This window comes from Danio rerio, chromosome 6, assembly GCF_052040795.2.
Source record: "Danio rerio strain M-AB ecotype USA chromosome 6, GRCz13ab, whole genome shotgun sequence".
In the NCBI taxonomy this organism is placed as follows: Eukaryota; Metazoa; Chordata; class Actinopteri; order Cypriniformes; family Danionidae; genus Danio; species Danio rerio.
In genome coordinates this window covers 46,164,334-46,186,819 of record NC_141026.1, presented here as the reverse complement: position 1 = coordinate 46,186,819, position 22,486 = coordinate 46,164,334, and the positions used below count along the sequence as shown (strand labels likewise).

Below are 22,486 nucleotides of genomic sequence, written 5' to 3'. Positions count from 1 at the left end.
GCGTTAAAAAAATAAAAATAAAAAATAATAATAATAATAAAAATATATATAAAAAAAATTTATATATATATATATATATATATATATATATATATATATATATATATATATATATATATATATATATATATATATATATATATGTATATATATATTAGGGTAGGGATTAAGCCAAAGAAAGGTTGTATAACTCTTTTTTCATCCACAATCTTACTTTCTCTTAAATTTCACTCCCTGGAGCATTTGACATCATTTACCTCATTTAGAACATGTGTTAGGGCTTCGCCTACCGTAATACACCTAAAACACGCATTGCTGTAAAACTCATCAGTGGCAGGGAATCTTTTTTTCTCATTAACTGCAGGGATTGAGTTAAACAAAATAATTTATCGATTTGACGCACATCGTAATACCAGAAACACATGTAAAGCACAAATAATAACCTTCAATTCAGTCACGTCCAGTGGCCGTCATCCGTTAACCAATCTCCATCTGTTTGTTCCATAGTTCCGTTTGTTAGATGTTTGCTCACACTTTCTTTTGCAGTCTGAAACGCGTCAAATGCATCTTTGCATTGTCTTCACATGTAAATCACCCGCAAACTGAAATAATATAATTTGATATGGTTTGGAATTGGATGTTTTATGAGATTATTTACATTTTTGCAATTATTTTGCATTTAAATTAAGAATTTTGTTGAATCGTAAAAATTTGCGACTTTTTTATTCATTTTGCTTTGGATTCAGCAATCCTGGAATTGCGAAAAACTAGGGGTCTGATATTTGCTCACAATTCTTTTAAACTTAACTAATGCATGGTGATGCTTTTTATTTCTTTACAACTATGTCATAAAGACATGTTCCATGGTCATATTCCAGGATAACATTGCCAAGATTCATGAAACTCCTAAATCATGTTGAAATGGATATGCTGAAGCTGACTTTACAGAATGGTTGTCCTCAGGGTCAGATAGCTCACATTTTCAGCTCAAGATATCTGCCAAAAATGAATGCAATTCTTCTTTCTTATGAAGAATCTTAGTGGAATTGCAAATGGCTGTCAAAACAATGGCCTGAACATAATCAAAGCTAAATATGATCATAAATTTGAACCTCGGTGAATGTCTACAGATGTAATGTAGTGGACTCCCATTATCAAAACAAGATCTCAGACTAAAATCAGTGCAACTCTTGATGGAAATAAACTGTGACTTTTTTATGTGGTTGTTGAAACCATACCTCGATGAATGTACAATGTAATCAAAGCTGAAGACAACTGACTTTAATAGTATTGGTAGTCTGGACTTAAGTCAGCTTGAAATCTAGATTTACTCTTCACATTTTTATATGTATATGGTAGTGCTTGTTATTAATAATGTATCTGTGAGCTTCATTATTTTGTCAAAACTAATTTGCCTTCATAATCTTTTATCAAGGGGCAGCACAGTGGTTCAGTGGTTATTACTGCCACCTCACAGCAAGAAGGTCACCAGTTTGAGTCATGGCTGGGCCATTTGGCATTTCTGTATGGAGTTTGCATGTTCTCCCCATGTTCTTGTGAGTTTCTCCAGGTGCTCCGGTTTCCCCCACAAGACTTTTATCAGGTAGTGTACATCTGAACATTTTTCAAACTTTTCTACACAACAGTTTTAGTGTTTCTAACAAAGAAACACAGCAAACTGTCAGCTAAAAAAATACACTGTTATGTGTAGTCCAGAGCAAAACGTTCAGTGAAAAACAGCCAGAGGCTCCCTCAAACGCCCTCACGCTTCATTCTCCGAGCTCGTAGCCTTTCATTCGAATGTTGTTTGACAAGCTTTTCACCTTGTTTTGTTTGTTTGTACCCCAGCTATTCATTTTATAAGCTCCTGTTACCTTGTACAGCGCTTAGCATTGTTAGAGCCGGGCGTCCATTCACTCCATCCACTGCCTTGTTATCTTTTCATAGTTTTGCAAGGATGTGGCGCTGTCACATGCTTGGCTTTGTGTCTTTTCTCCCATTCCAAACACACACACACACACACAGTGCCCCAGTGCCCCTAGGGATATGGTGTAGCGAGACAGATCTCCTTACATGTGCATGGCTGAATGTGTTAGCTTGTCACCCCCTAGACTGCCCTCTGTGACTCCAGCTCTCACTGTCTGAGTAGTGTGCATTGCATCTGTTCACTGCACGCGCACACACATATACACATACTCACATGATGGCAGTAATATGCATAGACAGAAACAGGAAGCGATGGCTCAACCAACACTCACAATACATGCCAGCACTGTTATTAAACATAATGAGCTGCCTTCTCCATGTAGCATAACTGCATGAGTAACATATTCTGTATGCTGAGATTTCTTTTGTTAATAGTTTAGTAATTGTACTAATAATTAAGTAATCTTTGTAACACTTTACAATAACAGTATTTTAATAATGGTGTAATCATATGTAAACTAAACATTACTTCGTTGTGAATTAATGATAAGTTAATGCTAATCATGAACTAACTTTAGCTACAACATGAGTTCATGTGTGAATAACGGCCACCTTAATTACTTGTTAGTACATGATTGTTTGTTAATTCATGTATTAATTACCACATTAGTTTATGCCTAATTTAACAATCATTAACTCTTGATTTGTTTATGTAAAATTATATTACGACTTTACTTGGAGGGGCACATCATCATAAACCCATTCTTAACTACTCATGAACTCCTAATGCATGTTCGTCTAGTGCATTTACACTAAATACAATAGAAAAGTGTTCTGTCGACATCAACAGTTTAAACACAGGAGTTCATGAGTAGTTAAGAATGAGTTAATGTGATGTGCCCCTCCAAGTAAAGTCATGATATAATTATACATTAACAGCTCATGAGTTCATGTAGGCAACAATTAGCTTAAATTTAAATGTTTATTAATTCATTAATTAATAACATGTACTAACAGGTAATTAAGGTACGATTTGTTTGTTATTATTATTTGTTAACGATTAGCATGTGCATTGACTCACTGGTTCTCAAAGTTGCTTTTTGAATTCCAAAAATCTATTTTTTTTATCCATTAGAATTACCCTATTTTATCCATAACCTACAAAAGAAAAATGTGGGTAATAGTTACATTAAAAAAACAACATGCAAAAAAAAAAAGCCATGATTTTTCTAACCTTTCAATTTTTATGGCGACTTCTGGGGTGATTACATTATATTGAAGATGTAGCAGATTGATTTTATGGCACAATGTTAAACCTTCTGACACCTTTAGGGCACTCATGTACATTAAAAATAAACACAGGCCACAGCTGAACATGGAGGATGATCTCCAAATAGTGCTCTTCAAAATTAAACAAAAAACAGACTTGGGTCTATTGTGTGCAAGGTTTATATATATAACCATCTCAGAGGATATTAGGGGTCGTGAATCACTGGCATTGTTATTTTAGCAGTCACGAGCTAAAAAGTTTGGGAACTCTTGCATTAACTCATCATTAATTATAATGTTTAGTTTACGTATTAATACATTATTATTCAATTACTGTTATATTAAAGTGTTACTGCAATAATTTTTTTCTTTATTCTTAATTTTATTAACATTATCACTCCCCAAAGCTTGTCAATAGCTATGCTTCCATCCAAAGGTGTGAATTAGATTTATACGCTAAACTGGATTATCGCATAAAAGACTTACGAATAAAGCACTGTTTCCATCTAATAAGTGACAAAGAACAAAATGGTCACTTCCTGCTAAACTGCCACTAAATATCAAAAAGCGAAAATGGAATCTGCTGGGGTAGGTGAAGCCAATTGGAGCCTTTTTATTATGTAATAAATTCAACAATAATTTTGTGGTGGTTTTAGGCGTGAGACACTCTTTGCGATTGCAGCCAGTCAAGACGGCAGGTCTTGTTTGTTTTTACTTCTTAAGTAACTGAGTTATTGGTGATTGCTATCAGATACATGTAGATACATGTCAAATCATTCGAAGAATTTTATTCTCTGTAAAACCCCAAAAGTTAAAGTAACTCAAACCGTTTAATAAATCGATTGCAACAAACCATTTAAGTGCAGAAACTAATACCAATGAGTACTGTAAACTTAATCCATTTGAGTAGATGAAGCAATTTAAGCACAGTAAAAACAAATAAATGAAGAGAACTCAAACCAACTGAGTACTGTAAAACCCAATAAGTTAAAGCAACTCAAACCGTTTGAGGAAACAGCTTGCAACAAACCATTTCAGTTAAAAAACGAATCTATATAAGTGCTGTGAACTTACTCCATTTAAGTTGAAGTTATGAGGTATTTCATTAACCTTCAACACAGAGTTTAAAACTCTTTTCAAATGAGTAGAATTAAATTTTAGTCCATTTTGAGTTAACTACACTCATTAGTTAGACAAATCTTCTTAAAATTTGGTAGCAGTTGTCAGAGGACAGCCTGTGTGTGTGATTATGTGGTCTGGTTTATTCAGATTCCAAAAGAATATGCAGCATTTTTTTATCACTTTTCTGCCATGAGCAAAGTGTTTTTTTTATTTTATTTTTATTTTTTTATTGCTACTCCTCCTACAAGTCTATATGAACAGATTTATGATCTTCTCTAAAGGCGCAGTATGTCATTTTCACCTAGAGCTGTTTTATATAAAAACCTGGAATTATCCTGGAAATTGAGGATGTGTTGACATAATTAGCATAGTGACACAAGACACAGTCCATGTCACTAGTTAAACTTGTTTATTTCTCTGGATTTGAACAGAGAATATATAGGCAAAGAATATATATATATATATATATATATATATATATATATATATATATATATATATATATATATATATATATATATATATATATATATATATATATATATATATATATATATATAATTTCTCCAATTATGTTTAACAGAGCAAGGAAATTTGCACAGTATATCTGAAAATATGTTTTCTTCTGGAGAAAGTCTTATTGTTTTATTTTTGCTAGAATAAAAGCAGTTTTTAATTTTTTAAAAACATTTTAAGGTCAAAATTATTAAGCCCTTTAAGCTATTTTTTTTCAATAGTCAACAGAACAAACCATCATTATATAATAACTTGCCTAATTACCCTAACCTGCCTAATTAACCTAATTAACCTAGTTAAGCCTTTAAATGTCACTTTAGGCTGTATAGAAGTGTCCCGAAAATGATCTAGTCAAGTAGTATTTACTGTCATCATGGAGTGATCTTACATATTGTGCCTTTACTGAGAATTAACTTTTAAGTCTGATTCGAATCGCACATACAGTCCTATAGTTTATAATTGCATTAATTGTCGTATATTCGCTCGTGCTTTTGACCCTATTTGAACACATATACATGCCACTGTTCCCATACATTCTTGTACTGCAAGTCCTGTCTTTTGACATTGCATCAACAGTTTACATTTGAGACCTAAATGCTTTTTAGATAAGCAGCTCATAAGTTCAGAATCGTGTCTTTTATACCCTGCCAATATGTAGACGACATATTCAGCCCACTCAACCCATACACTCTGAAAGTCAAATCCATGAATCATATCACACTTTCATATGCAGCTAATGTGCTAACAAACAGATTGTAAATTTCTAGGTTGCAAACATATTCTGTCAATGTCACACACATACACTCAATGAGGGCGATGTGAGCGGGGCTTCAGGAGGTCTCATCAACTCGGCATGTCATTAGAATGTGTCATTCAGCTGATCTCTCTTTCTCTCTCTTCCTCACTCACTCTGTCTCTCTCTCTCTCTCTCTCTCTCTCTCTCTCTCTCTCTCTCTCTCTCTCTCTCTCTCTCTCTCTCAAGGATTCATGTGATTGTCAAGGACTTCCCTTGCCTTGTCAGTGCCACCAGAATCCTTTTGTTTGAAACAAGATACTGTGCTCTTAATATAAACCAGAGTTAAGGGTCAAAACTCAGAGTTCAATTGAAATACAAAACCAGAGTCAGTGGAACAAACTGAATTTATCATAACATTTTCTCATTAAAGTGTCAGTACTCTGTCTAATTATTTTATTACCATGTTATTACTTGTCAATGACATTTTACTGCCCTATGACAATTATAATGCCCTCATGACAATCATGTTTATGACAGATTTATAACAAGTTATGTTGTCTTGGTTACACTGTAAATAAAATGCTTTACTTAAAGTTTTTGTCTTGCTTCTGGTCGAAATATCCAAAAAATGATTTATCAAGAAGCATTTTGTACACAAGCAAATATATTGTCTTATTTTCAGAAATATTATGTTCTAGCGAATTAGCTCAAAGTGAATTGAAGATTAATTTAATTAATCTGAACAAACAAATTATCCAGTGATCACCTAACACAAATACACATTCATACAGGTTTTAGAGAAGAGTAAAGAGAGAAAAATAAGAGTTGAAGAAAGTGTAATGATGTAAAATCTTTGGATTTTATAAGACCAAACAAAGCGAACCAAAAATAATCAATTTAACCCTTCTATGGGTTCTTTGGGGTTATATAATATACACCAGTTCAGTAAAGTCTGGAGGTGCTACTTGCGTTTCTTTTGTGATGTAAAGAACTCCCACTGTTGAGCTGGATTCCCATGTGGGTTCACTGATGCTCGGTTCTTTTTCCTGTGAGGCTTGGAGGATGAGTCTGTAGTTTCCAAGTTTGAGGTGGTAAAGTGCCTGTAGTCATGTTGACTCTCAATGGAAAGGAAAGAAAGAAAAGTGAGAGAGATAAGAATGTTCGGGTTTTGCTGTTATCCCATTTTTGTCAGGGTCCTTGTTTACTCACTGGACCTGAAGAGGTGGAACTCTCTCTGTGCTCTTTTTTGGGGTCTCACCCTGTCTCTCTTTGGGCTCCCTCCCTCCTCTTCAGGGGCCGGTCTTGATTGCCAGTTTTTATAAGAATGGTTTTGTGCACCCTCAGGAGCTGAGTTGACCAATGAGAAAGTTTTTTACCCCAAGGGAAGTGTTATGGTCCTTTGTTAGGAAGCTTGGTGATTTGCATATGCATTCTGGATGAATTCTGATCAAGAAATGTTTAAAGTTTCTTAAAATGTTAATATGCTGCACACGTGATAACATAAAATGCAAACGATCGCTCAGTACACCAAATTAGCTTTGCAGGGACATGAATCTATCATCTTGTTTAGCTGTGGGCGATTAAATTGATTGCAGGAGTATTGAAACGATTATATTAATATTTAAGCAAGAGACTTGTTGCAAAACACCTAATTACACATAAATAGGGAATAAAGGATTACATGAAGAAGAAAAAAATCTTAAGCAAGTTGTATAGGAGCGTGACTATGTCTCTGTCCATTCCAAGCAGCATTTTTATTTCGTGTCGTAAATACCCTTGGATTCAGATTACACACTGACCATTGCTCTTTCTGGATGGGAAAGGTTGACAGTGCATTATTGGTTGAATAAAGCAAAATAATGATGTCTGATTGGCCGCATCTATCACAATGTCAAAATAAGCATTTAAACAAGATTTATTTTGCTTGTTTTAAGGAAAAACACACTTCATTTTGACTCATTATTTTTGAAAACAAGACATTTTTTCTTATCTAAAAATGTTTCTTGATTTAAAAAATATTTGGACTAGATATATGGACTAGATTCCAGTCAAAAATCTAAGTAGGTAAAGCATATTTTGAGCACTTATGCAAAATTTTCTGAATGAAATGTGGCCAATGTTGTTGTTCTTGTTTACTTCAAGCGTGTTCTTGTTTACTTCAAAGCAACACTTGGTGATTGTAGTGTTAAAGATGTTGTCTGTGCAGCATTCTTGTGGAATGAGTAACTTAGTACTCAGAAGTCATACCCTAGAAAGTGTGTCAAGTGAGATAAGATGCTAATACACCTTCCCCGGAATTTGTTTCTATTGGCTTGCTCTGACCCTTCTTATGTAATCTCTGAAAGGACTATTACAGAGTCCATTACACTCTCAAGGTGATTGCTGACTTTTGAACCTTTAGTGATTGCTTCACCCTGCTAACCTTCATATGTGCTTGTTCATTATTCAAGGCTTGTTCTCCTCAGGACGGCACAGGAGGAGGAACTGCATTACGTAAAGTGAATGTAAAAATAAACTAGCTGCGCCATCCCATCCCACAGATAAGAAAACTGCGCTGAAGTATTTGAAATGATTGCTAGCAGTGATGTTTAGTGTACTGGAAAATTATACTCAAGTAAAAATATAATTTCTTACCAAGGAATTTAGTGAAAGAAGAGTAAAAGTGTCTGTTTTAAATACTATATAAAGTATAAGTAAAACATAGCCCTTCTAGAAGTACTCAAGAGTAGGGAATACACTCAGAAGTATATATATATTTTTTAGCATTTTTTTTCAGTGTATTACACTGTGACTATTATTCCACCTTATACTCTGCAAATTAAAAATGTAGCTTACTTCAGTGCCATTTTGTTTAAATGGTGATTCCAAATTTATTATGATTTTTATTTGCCAGTCATAGACTATTTAAAATGTAAGATTAATTTGATGTGAAATCACATTTACTTATAATCAGCTGCCAGAAAGCAATAATCTGTATAACATACGATTATTTATGTGTGGTTGGGGACCACTATGCTACAATATATGCTTAGGTTACAGTATGCACTGTAAACCCTGACTAATAAGCTATGAGTGTCCAGCAATTGGAGATGCAAACCAAACTCATGCAGTCCTGATAGCATACATGCAATTTGATCATGTGTTTGAAAACGTAACATTCTGTAGTTCATGCATGCAGTTCAGACATGCAGTCTAAACGATTATTCGGTTGTCACGCGCCGATGACAAAAAGCGATGATCGTGCACCCACAGTCCGCTACTTTCAAGAGCTCAAGATTAAAATATATATATGTATATGTGCTTTTGTAAGCAGCAGTATTACTGCTTTTGTTTTAATTATTCTTTGAGCAGATTAACCTACATTAACATTAACAGTGGTTGTGTGATCGTCCTTTCATTATCACACACGGTATGTTTTTTTTTTACCTGCTTTCTTTTGCTTATGGTTATTTTTGTTAATTTAGTTTAGTTATCATTATTTACAATAACATTTTTTAAATATGAGATTAGCTCCCCATTTATGTGTAGTTAACTAGTGATCTGGGACCTTTAGCCCAGCACAGATTACAGTGCATAATTTAGATAACAAGAGTTGATGAACAATAGATGACAATAGTTGTTTTATAAATGTGAATTTAAAAAAAAAAGGTTTTATTGAATTAAAAGTGCATGTAGACAGCTGTATTTTGCTTTTTTTTTTTTGGTTGGGTTTAGAAAAGAATCTAATCCAGCTGTAAGGTCACAAATTACATTAAAAAACACTGTTGTTTTTGAAGGGGTTTCTTGAATGTGGCTTAATATACTGTTGCTGTCTACATGATTTCTTTTTAAATAAATAAAATAACAATGTGCAAATGTTGTTTTATGTTGTTTGTATTATGATTAGAGAGCATTTTGTTCACTTGATATCCCCGATATAAACAATCTTTTCAAATGCTTTGACTTGACACGACCTCCGTCTGAAGCAAAAGCATGTCCGTTTCCTTCTAATCTATCCCATCCACGAATGTGTGTAACCTTTACATGCTCTAATCTGCTTCTGACACCGGATCAATAAACCGCCCACCCAAGTGCGATTCATCTGCTGTGGTCGGCAGCAGACTTGTTCTAAGCTTCGGCACAAACCTCACCCACCGCACATCTGTACGGCATTAGCAACGCTGAGAGATTTACAAGCGCTTTGCGAATCCTCTGAATGCAAAGGCGTCCTCCGTTTACCCCGGCTGGACAAGAAATGCTGCAAAAACTGAGGACACACCTATAAATTTGAGTAATCACATTTGGGATTCTGTTGTACTGGGTCAATAATTTAGTATGGTTCACATTGCATTGATCTTTTATCCTCAGCTGCATGCATTTAAATCCACAAAACTGTAGACTTAAGATAAGTGTGGCCTTAAAAAATAACCCTTCATGTCAACATGTCAGCTAGCAGTAATTAGAGTATTAGTAGAGTTCCTGCTTCTTGTCTGCTGACCCATTGTTTTCATGATTTATCAAAAGAGGTTTTACTCAATTATGTAACTTATATTGCTAAAGCAACCTTATCCTAACAAGTGTACTAATACTGTATACACTAAGGCGAGTTTAGACTGCATGATTTTCAAAGTAATCGTGCATGACGATCTGGGCTAGTGATTTGACGCTACTGTGTTTACACTGCAAGATCAATTGGGACAGGGGGTTTCTCACTACATGACTTTAAAATAGGAAGAATTGCCAGCAACTTTGTCCAAACTATGTCTTTCAACCAAAAACATGCGAGAAGTGACATTGCAAAGTCAAAAAGTATATATTTTGTTATTTACTAGGCCTACATAACGAGAAAGAAACTTTTAGTGGGGCTCGCCTGGTTTTGAAGGGAAATATAAATTTTTCCGTAACTTTGTCTATCGACCCGGTTGTGGTATTGCTCAGAGACCACCCGTCAAACAGACACGGATGCTCTTGCCAAATTTTCACTAGTTTTTCCTCCATTTCTTGGGTCCAAATAAGCTAAAAATGAGTGCTTTTAACATCTCCCTAACCTCCCGCTGGCCTGCAGACACCCATACTAGTGGATGCTTCTCTCTCATTGGCTGTAGTTAATCGCTGATGCTATTTTCAATCAGAACATTTCACACTGCATGATTTTGAATCGCTGACAGCTCCAGATATTTAGCATGCCAAATATCTCACGGGTGTTGGCGACACATTAACGATTCTCTCAAATCGTGTCTTTGATTGTTCACGATGTGTGATTGTTACTTACGTGAACGAGCACCGATTTGCCTGTGATTTTAAACATTTGTCTGCGATTTCTTAAAACCTGTCAGCAAGTTAAAATCAGGGCTAAAATAATGCAGTTTGAACTTAGCATTAGTTGATATGTTGTTTTAATGTTACTGTAAAAAGCCAGCAGAACATCTAATTGGGGCCATCAAAAGGAAGTTGACTGTAAAATGAATCAAATGTTCATGTACTACCTAATTTTCCACTGACCACATATTTAGCTTCTCTTAAACTGTAGGGAAGACTGATGTGGATTATGTTTCTGCACACCAGATGTATTTACATCAGGTTTGTTCTGTTATACTGAACTCTTGAGATGTAGAAGGTTACTTATCTACACCATCTGCATCAACACGTATGCAATATGCAGTGAGAGAGCTAATGTTAGTGGAATTTATCTGTTATCTGCCTGTTTGTTCTCTTTATTTTATGAAAACGCAAAGTTTTGTTGTTGTTGTGGTTATACCGGGTAGACCTTTTACAGTTTTTAATGTAATCCTATCTTGTCTACACAACCAAAAAATGATGTCATCAAACATGTCATCTAGATCAGTGGTTGCCAAAAAGGGGTTTGCATGACAATGAGTTGGGGGTCACTTGGAGATCTCCAGAAATCCAATAAATATATTAACCTCTTCAAACCTGAATTATGTTCCAAGTTTCTGAAAAATGTAAAAGTATGTTTTAGTTCTTGAGGCTCTTATAAATGAAACCAAATTAGGTAACACTTTATTTTGATGGTATATTTGGGTATTAGTAGACTGTCTGCTTAATATTTGTTGATACTGCTCTTTCAACAGACGTTTAACTGACTATAAGAAACAAGTACATGTCAACTTACACTAACCCCAACCCCAACCTAACAATCTACTTATAATCCATTGATAATTAGTTGGCATGTAGATGCAATGTAACTTAAATTCAACAAACGGACCATCAGAATAAAGTGTCACCCCAATTTATAATAATAAAAATTCAACATTCGATATATATATATGTCCATTTCAATGGACATCAGGTCAAAACAGTTGTACATCCTGAACATTATACTAACATAAAATACTAAAACAAAACATACATGACTGTTGGTCTTGAAATTTATTTTCAAAATCACAAACATTAACATTGTAAATTTTTTACATTAATTTCGAGGTTTTAGTTGTATAGATTGCACCATGTTCATAACAAACTTTATCTTATTCCTCATCACTCCACATAATGTCCACATCTGAGATATTTCCATCTGCTATATGCTCAAGAACTTCAAAATCTGTATAATTTGCATTTGAAATTGTTTCAGCAATGAATTACACTTGGAAAAAAGAGCTGGAAAAAAACATAAAATAACATCCATTCAATTACAGAATTTTACTGTAAAATAGCAGAGGAAGAATTACAGAAATTTACCAGAATGTTTAAATTTAAGGAAATTTCTGTAATTTAATATCCTTTATTTTACGGTAATTTTCTGTCATTTAACAGCTGTTATTTTACTTTTTTTTGCTGGAAATAAACCATAAAATTATGGATTTTTTTTACAGTGTAGTACATATATATAGTTTTTTTATATATAAAAAAAATTCAATCAGCATTACTTGAGATTTACTTTCAGTAACAATAACCTTAAACCAATTGTACATCCTAATGGACATATTTGAAAAAAAAAATCCCGATCTAAAGTTTGCAATGTTACAAAAGGCTTTAAATTTTAATTTGTAAGTGCAATCCCTCTTTTTTACGTACAATCTATGAAACATTGACAAACATATCAATACATCTGAATAAATACATTGTAAATGTGGATTACGTCTGTCTGGAGTGAAGTGTTGCCATGCTGCATGGACTGCAGGCTTTAAGTTAGATGAAACGCTCAGGAACCACAAAAACATTGGCTGATGTGGGATGTCCATTGTAATGGACACAGCGTCCAAAGGGGTTAATTAAACTATTAGAATGTTTTATTCAAAACTAACAAAAGAAAAAATACTAGTTGCATAAAAAACATGTGTGAGAATGAAAGCGTGTATAGGTGTTTCCCAGCACTGGGTTGCAGCTGAAAGTGCATCAGGTGCAGAAATCATATTCCAAAGTAAATGGCAGTTCATTCCAGTGTGGCCACATCTAAAAAAATCAGGAAATAAGCTGAAGGATTGTGATTTATTTTTTTAAAATGTCTTTTTTTTTCTTTTGTCTTTTTCTCAATTGAATTGCGACCCCTGAAGCAATTTTGTTAGATTAACATCACAACATTAGCGTTTGTTGTAGCAGATCAATTTTAAGGCACCATGTTAAACTTTCCAACACTTTTCTGCACTCATGTACATTAAAAATAAATCGCTAGCGAATTTAAAAGATGATCTCTGAGTGGCGGTCTGCTTAATATCTGCTGATGCTGCTCCTTCAACAGACATTTAACTGACTATAAGAAACTTTGCAAGTAAATGTCAATTTACACTAACACCAACCCTAATCCCAACCTAACAGTCTGCTTATAATCTAATCAGAATTGGTTGGCATGTAAATGCAACGTATAACTTAAATTCAACAAATGTGTTAAGGGGACAATCAAAAAAACTTCTGTTTTTTCTTCTGCAGAAAGATTATTTCTTTTAGTTTGGCTGGAAATATAGTAGTTTTTACATTTTAAATAGATTTTTTTAAGTCAATATTTTTAGGTCAGAGTTTTTGAATGGCAAAAGAACAAACCAATGATTTCCAATGACTTGCCTAAATAACCAACGCAATCTCACGACAATTCGTAACTTTTTGATTTAGTGGCTAATTCGTATAAATTCGTACAATCTAATTCGTACAATTTGCTCATCACCCAACGACTTTTGGGTTTAGGGGCGGGGTTGGGTGCCACACCTCCTTTTTAAAATCATACATATGACTCAACTAAACTGGCAAAACATAAAATACTTGCATTTACTCTTGAGATCAGGCATCCATGAATAGTCAAATGTACGTTTTTTTCTAGAGAGGGTAGCAAAATAGTAAAGATCTACATTATTATTATTATTACTCTTATTATTTTATTTTATTTTTTTATTGTTTCAATGGATAAATAAGTTGAATGTGCTAGCCAGTTTTTTTTTGCCTAATCAATAAAAAAGGGCACAGTTTTTACTTTAAGACTTTAACAGATTCCTATTTTTTTTCGAATGATGAAAATAAGTATTTATTCATATTTCTTTGTTCTAAATGTTTAGGAAATGTTTATGGTACATGAAAACATGTGGTTATGATGACCACCTGACTAGCTAATCCAGCTAAATGTAGTGCTTAAAATTTCACAAAATTGCAGTATTTAAATCTCATAATTACTGTGAATGGAAAATGAGGCGAATAATTGCAAAAAGGTAAACTCTTTGAGTAAAAAAAGAACCACCCCTTTCACCAGACTGGCTACAGGTCTGTACATCATACATTTGACCCTTTGTACCGCTGTGGCATCCTTTGATAAATGTGCATTTCTTCAACAACACATATATTTGCAATTTAAAAAAGCATGCCCTGTTAACGTAATAGATTCTGATTTAAGCACTGCTGGTCCGTGTCTTGCAGGCTTCTTTTCCAGTCTAAAAAGAGCGGATTTGGCAGCAGCCGGGAATTGCCATGCAGTGTTTTCCTGCCACAGTTACATGGATCAATGCATAACGCATGACCTGCCCTGGGCGCATGTTTTATAGTTGAAGTGAGTCGCTCCAGCGATCCTGCCACAACGCAGCCCCTCTCGCTCGCTCACTTTCTTCTCCATCTTTAACTCAATCTCAAAGCTAGCAGGGGGAAGCTGCAGGCACTGTCACTTCAACAGTTTCCCTTGAAACTGTCTAATCACACTTCACCCACATCTGAATTAGAGCAGCAAAATTAATTCACAAGCAAATGCTTACTTTACACCAACACCAGGTTGGATTCAGTCTGGTCATTCTCTTATTATTTTCCATAACCACTGCTCACTGGATATTATCTCTATTTATGGCCATTCTCTTCAAATCCTAAATATGGATGCATGCAGACTCTCAGTAGATCAGCAGTTTCTGAAATGCTCAGACTTTCCTCTCTGTCACCAACAACCATGCCACATTCAGATGCCATTATTTCCCATTCAGATGCTAAGTTAGAACTTCCATCTTAAAATTCCTAAATGCTTTGAGCCATGTGATTGGCTGGTTAGAAATTTAGATAAACAAGTCGAATAGGTGAACCTAATTAAGTGGCCAATGAAGCTAGCTCATATTTTTTTTGTAAAACTGTGATTCACTTCCATTCAAAATGTGGTGCTGAGATAGAGACATTAGGATGATTTCTAAAGGATTATGGGGTATTGGGGGCAGCACAGTGGCTCAGTGGTTAGGACTGTCACCTCACAGCAATAAGGTCACTAAGTCCCGGCTGGACCAGTGTTCGCGTGGGTTTCCTCCTGGTGCACAGTCCAAAGACATGTGCTATTGGTGAATTAAATAAACTAAATTGGCGATAGTATAGGAGTGTGTGTGTGTGTGTGTGTGTGTGTGTGTGTGTGTGTGGTGTGTGTTTGTGTGTGTGTGTGTGTGTGTGCGTGTTCATGTTCATGTTCATACGGGGCGTTAGCGTCAACACTACCCATTCACTTTGAATGGGTGAGGTCAGGCGCTGCCGAACTGCATTGTGGATCTGTTGTTGCCGCTTCAGTGGCATTGCTTGCTGCAGACTCTCAACTTTTCAAGCCTGACAGAAGCGTCAGCCAATCAGATCGCTGTGTGCAAATACACCAGCTCAGACAGTCGCCGATTGCTGACTAATTTCATTGGCTAACGCTGCTATGATGATTGCGTGAGCCCCAACTTCAGACACACCCTCTGTCAAGCGTTGAAGCTGAAGCATCGTGTGAGTAAGATGTTATTTTAAAGTGGAAAAAATAGGCTTTCCATTGATGTATATTTTATTACCGGACAATATTTTAGCCAAAATAAAGCCATTTAAAAATAAGGAAAATACGAGATTTCAAAAAAAAAATCTATATACTGCAAAAACTGCACTTAAAATTGTCAGAATGAAGTGCTTAGCAGTGCACATTAATAACCAAAAGTTGAGCATTGATATATTTACAGTAGGAAATTGACGAAATACACTTATTGGAACATGAACTTTACTTAATATTATAATGATTTTTTGGCATAAAAGAAAAAAATTTAATATGACCCAAACAATGTACTTTTGGATATTGCCAAGCATTTACACTACCTGACAAAAGCCTTGTCGTTGATTCCAGTTGTATAAGCAACAAATAATATCTTGACTTCTAGTTAATCATTTGGAAAAGTGGCAGAAGGTAGATTTTTTCTATGAATCATCAGTTGATCTGCATCCCAATCATCAGAAATACTGTAGACCTATAGGGACCCACATGGACCCAAGATTCTGATAGTGTTCAGTCAAGTTTGGTGAAGGAAAAATCATGGTTTGGTGTTGCATTCAATATGGGGCGTGCAAGAGATCTGCAGAGAGAATGGCATCATTAACAGCCTGAGGTATCAAAACATTTGTGGTGCCTATTACATTACAAACCAAAGGAGTGGGCAAAATTCTTCAGCAGGATAGTTTTCCTCCTCATACTTCAGCCTCCACATCAAAGTTCCTGTAAGCAAAGAAGGTCAATGTGCTACAAGAACATTATTGAGCATGTCTGGGGTAAGACGAAGGAGGATGCATTGAAGATGAACCCAAAGAATCTTGATAAACTCTGGGAGTCCTCCAAGAACACTTTCTTTGCCATTCCAGATGACTTTATTAATAGGTTATTTGAGTAATTTCAGAGATGACTGGATGCAGTCCTCCAAGCTCATGGGAGTCATACATAATATTAATTATTTTCCACTGCACCATGACTTTATATTCTACACTGTACATTATTTCTGTTAAGTAAAAAGACTTTTGTCTAAGCAAAGTCAGACCTTCCTGTCCTAATTAAATCATTAAAATCAAGGCACGATCATATTTTATTTTGGTAAAATGAGCATAATTTAGAAGCCTTTGCCTTTCATATAAGCCACTTCTGATACCAAATGATCAACTAGAAGTCAAGTCATTATTTGTTGTTCCTAAAACTTGGATAGGCAACAAAACTTTTGTCAGTTTACCTGTGCAAGAACAAATTAGAAAAAAATATATATTAAATTGTCATTTAGAGTACATATTCACAGTGGTGAACCGAAAAATATCTTATTCCAACATTTGTGTATATTAATGTCTCTATATAATCTATTCAGCAAAATTAGTTGCATTACTTGCTGTCTACTTTCTGTTTTCCATCTAATCTGCTTGGTCTCATTACCTAATATCATGCAATAAATCAAGGTATCCAGACAGCGGTCTCAATGACAGCACGGGCTGTAAATCCAGAGGTGGATGTTGTTGCACACTCTAGCAAGCTGTTGCATTCTGTTGCAGCATGAGCGAGCGCATCATTCATTTAATGGAAATGCTGAACAGCTCTAACAGGTTTAACGCTGAAGTCCAATGGCAGACCCAGAGCAGAACTGTTTAATGCATACACGCTGTGCCAAGAATCCCCTCACTGACGGGAAAGGGCAAGCTCCAACCCCCGGCGAAGCTCGGCCAGGTGGATTAGCAAGTCAATGCTAACATCATGTGCGGGTAATCTTACTGCAGACACATGTGACCTTTGTTAATGATTTGACTCAAAGCTGCAGGTGGTGTTTCAATTACAGCCAAATGAACTCTCCTGGGGGGTGAGCGCTTGGCAAAATAGTCACTCGCAAATGTGTACTCTAATAGAAGTACTGCACTAATTTGCAATACAAATAATACCACCCTTCACCGGGATCAGGTACTGCTGTAGGCTGTGTAATTGAGCTCTGCTTCTTTTAGTCAATTTATATAGACAAATTGACCTCTTTTCTCCCCTCGGTGGGAATGACTTTCGCATGATGTACCCTATGATGTATGTTTATGCAAGGAATTCATGTTATGCTTCATCTACAACCATAGTGTGATGAGTGCCAATTAGAGTCATTTGTGAGAGTCAATAAGTAATCATAGATTTAGATTTAGATTTTAACTTAAATTACTGTAATTGAGTAATTCTTCTCAGGAATTGTAATTTACTAAGTAGTTTTAAAAATGTGTATTTTTGCTATCTTTTAAGTAAATTTATATTGGTACTTTTACTCCACTATTTTCCTTCAACCTGCACTCACTACTTTATTTTATTTTTGTCTATGGGGATTAGAAAAATCTGTCCTGTGATTTCTATCCAAATAAATCGCACATAGAAGGTAAATCACATCATAATGAACCTCAAGACGTGTGATTTATAAATGCAGCAAACTGTTTAAAAGCATTAAAAGTGTTCAAGAAGATGTCCAAAATCTTTACACGCATTGACCCTGAGACTGTTTAGATTCATGTCATTGATGGGAAGATGGCGGATGTTTACTGTATGATGACTGAAATAACCTTGATAATCCAGCAGGCTCAAGATGTCAACATGATGTTAGATTGATGTTGTACCTCAACGTCATGCGGATGTTGCCTTTTGTTTGGTAAATGAAAATCAGTTTGACATCAAAACTCAACATCTGGCTGATGTCAGTGTCTAACATCCAACCTGAAATCAACCAAATATCAATGTCTAATGATTCAATTCAATTCAATTCAGCTTTATTTGTATAGCGCTTTTACAATGTAGATTGTGTCAAAGCAGCTTCACATAAATGGTCATAATAACTGGAACAGTGTGGTTCAGGTTTTAGTGTTTAAGTTCAGTTCAGTTCAGTTTAGCTCAGTTCAGTGTGATTTAATCATTACTGAGAGTTCAAACACTGAAGAGCCAATTCATCGATGCGTAGCTCTACCAATCCTGAACCATGCGAGGCAGTGGCGACAGCGAAGAGGGAAAAAAAACTTCACCTGAGGGGAGTGAAGAAAAAAAACTTTGAGGGAACCAGACTCAGTTGGGCACAACCATTTTAATTTCTCCGCTGGCCAAAAGTCTTGTGCAGAGCTTCATTCGCCGTGGTTTATGCTGGAAGATGGCCTCAGCGAAGACTCGTCTGTCCCTTTAGCGTCGCTGGAATCAGACTCATGATCTCCACTCCCCACGACCATCAGCGCAGCAGCAGCTCAGGATATGGCCTGGTCCCGGATATGGAAACCTGGGGATCATCACGTTGCTGGTCTTGGATCCAATCAGTGACTCCGCATAATCTGAGGACCTCGGGATGAGTATCCCCAGGTGAAAATAGAGAATAAAGAAAATAATTAGCGTAGCTGCTGTTCATCGTGTATATAAGCAAGATGCAGAAGCCTGTGTGGAACCCGCTAGGTGATGCATTGAGTGTATGCTTTACTAAACAGATAGGTCTTTAATCTAGTTTTGAACTGGGAGAGTGTGTCTGAGCCTCGGACGTTATCAGGAAGGCTATTCCAGAGTGTAGGAGCCATGAAAGAGAAGGCTCGACCTCCTTTACTTGATTTTGCTATTCTAGGTACTACCAGAAGCCCTGAATTTTGAGATCTTAAAGAGCGAGTTGGTTTGTAGCGAGACAGAAGGTTGGTTAGATAAACAGGAGCTAGATTATTTAGAGCTTTATAGGTGAGAAGTAATATTTTAAATTCAATACGAAACTTAACAGGAAGCCAGTGTAAGGAGGATAAAATTGGGGTTATATGATCATATTTTCTAATGATGTTACAGCTTAATGTTGTGTGGACGTTACCAATATTTGTCTTTTAGATGTTGGATTTTGGTTGCCTTATGAATAAAAGTCAGTATTTGACGTCAATATGATGTTGGTTTAACATGTTGACTCAACGTTGAATTTTGGTCGCAACCTGAAATCAACCAAATATTATTAGTGATAAATAGCATTATCCTTATATGCTGGCAAGACATTTAATTTTGGTCACCTGACATCACAACCTAAATCTAACCTGATATTAACGTCTTATAACATTGTGTGCCTGCTGGGCAATAACTAAATGCACTACAGAATGTTACGTTTACACCAGGGGCGTTGCTAGACATAAAGCTCTACTGGGGCACGTCCTTTTTATATATAAATTAAACCAAAATGTAACTGAACACAGCGTAGAGACACAACTAGAGTGATATGCTAAGATCATGTAAGAAATCTTTTGCATGAAAAATAGTTTCATTTGAATAAAATTCTATAGACCGTTCTATAGAACACAAAAAAAAAGATGTTTTACAGAATTATCTGTTGTCTCAGACTTGACACATGGGAGAGAATAAGGTGTATTAAGTCTTACCTCTCTGATCCCTCCTTTATACTTCATATCAAAAACGTTGGTGAACTGTGGTGAACATACATGTACTGTGGGTGAAATTTGTAGCAGCCAGAGGAAACCTACACTAACACGTGGAGAACATGCAAACTCCACACAGTGATGCCTTCTGGCCCAGCCGCGGCTCAAACCAGCAACATTTTTACTGTGAGGCGCTATCAACTGCATGACCGCACCACCCTGACTCATTCATTCATTCATTCATTCATTTTTTTGTCAGCATAGTCCCTTTATTAATCCGGGGTCGCCACAGCGGAATGAACCGCCAACTTATCCAGCACGTTTTTATGCAGCGGATGCCCTTCCAGCCACAACCCATCTCTGGGAAAACCGCCCTGACTTAAAATGTTAATTATTTTTTATATTTTTATCATGTTTTATTAACCATGTAACCATTTTTTGGTGAGGAAAATGAATCATTTTTAATATTTATAATATTTATTAATATTTATCTGCTGTGTAAAATATATGTTGGAACAGTTGGTGGTTCATTCCGCTGTGGCAAATCCTGTTGAATAAAAAGATTTAGCCAAAGGAAAATAAATAAATGAATGAACAAATGAATGAATAATGCTGTTTAATGTCAGCAAGAAAGAGCATTCTGGTTCTTCATGATATGACGACTTTAGGTTTCTCCTGTTTGAAGGCTTCCTTTGATTGCATCATACATTCTTCCTGACACTCGCGTGGAGATTTCATCATAAGTCGCAGGGAACTTTTCCTGCTGTAGTCAGAAAACAGTTTATATGCAGCATCTTCTGTGTAAATGTTTTGCTCTTACCCATATCATTTAGCCTGAGTTCATTAAAGCAGGACCATTTCCAAGTCTCTTTTATCAGGACTTTTCTTGGAAACCCTTCTATATGTTCCTTCTGCACATTAGCTGCTTGCCCGAGGTTGCCTGCTTGATCAGTCTTTCAAGCACAATAGCTTTAATACCATCATGAAAGGTTTCTGCTTGTGGAAAAATGTCACCTCGCTTGTTACTGGAGCCAAAAAAAGCCTTGGTTTCTCTCACCTCAGCAACAACCCCCTGCCATCTTTCCTGATTCTGTCTCTCGCCTGATGTTCTGATGAAACACTCTCCATTATCCAATCCCACTTAACCTATTGTCCCCCATTCTCTGCCTTTCTCAGCCTCTGTCTCTGGATTTAATGCATTTTCCCACCCACTCTCTCTCTCTCTCTCTCTCTCTCTCTTCCCCCTCCTCTGCTTTTCTGAATCTCACACTTATCGCATGTAATAATATGAGTCTAATGTGAAGCTTTCGTGCCCTCTCAAACTGTTGCAGACACATCATAATGGAGCTTCGGGTGTGGAGGAAAGTGATAAACTCATAAAGCATCTTGTTCCTCTTCCACGTGAGTGCCAGATGGATGTTTTCTGATAACTTCATTCTGCTGGCAAGAAGAGAACTTCTGCACTGTCTTCAATCATTTTTTTTCACAGTTCACGTGGGCTTGTGTGCTTTGTAACCAGCTGAGTCACCAGAAATGAAGAGAGAAAGTAAGAGAAAGAGTCTTCTAAGGGCCCTCGGTTAATAATCAAGCACATGGGGGATTGATTGGCCAGTTGATTGCATTGCGCTTGTCAATGAACTAATCAGTCAGACAGAACTGCAACCTAATGTTACCTGGTGAGATTCTGGAGCAATTACACAACGCCGTTTTAAACATAAATTGGATGCCTAATCAATTATACACCAACCGATTTTGGAGGGATGAAAAAAAATGCAAACTTTTGTTAAAACGGGTTTTAAAGTGCACTTTTTTTCAGAAATACTAATATTATTTTTGTTTAAATTGATTTTTTTTTAAATGTTGATGTCATTAATTCATAATTTTACTTCAGTTTAGTCCCTTATTTATCAGGGGTCGCCACAGTGGAATGAACCGCTAACTATTCCAGCATGTTTTACACAGTGGATGCCCTTCCAGCCGTAACCCATTACTAGGAAACACCCATACACTCTCGCATTTACACACTTTCATACACTATGGCCTATTTATGGCCTATTTATGTCATGTCTTTGGACTGCGTGGGACACCGGAGCACCCAGGAAACCCATGCGAACATGATAAGAACATGAGCAAACTCCACACAAAAATTCCATCTGGAAAGTGTCATGCTCAAAAATGAAAAAAAGTTATACATTATGAAGTAAAGCGTGTTCAATATTTGTTTTTCCATATGCAAACACATACAATCATTCATGTAATAACCAAGACACAAAATAAGCAATAAAAGCCAAGTGTCTCTAAGTTAATATTTCAAATTTGATTAAGATAGCATGCAAAATGGGATTTCTGCAAAAAAAAAAAAAAATTAAA

General features: G+C 35.9%; 1 long non-coding RNA gene across 1 annotated transcript; it reads left to right on the top strand.

Annotated features, from left to right (window-relative positions):
• The first annotated feature begins 1,435 nt into the window (after positions 1-1,435).
• On the top strand, positions 1,436-22,466 carry LOC141386349 (uncharacterized). Its single transcript, XR_015494152.1, has 3 exons — positions 1,436-1,603; positions 14,408-14,537; positions 21,448-22,466. It is a non-coding gene; the product is annotated as an uncharacterized LOC141386349 (long non-coding RNA).
• The last annotated feature ends 20 nt before the right edge of the window (positions 22,467-22,486 follow it).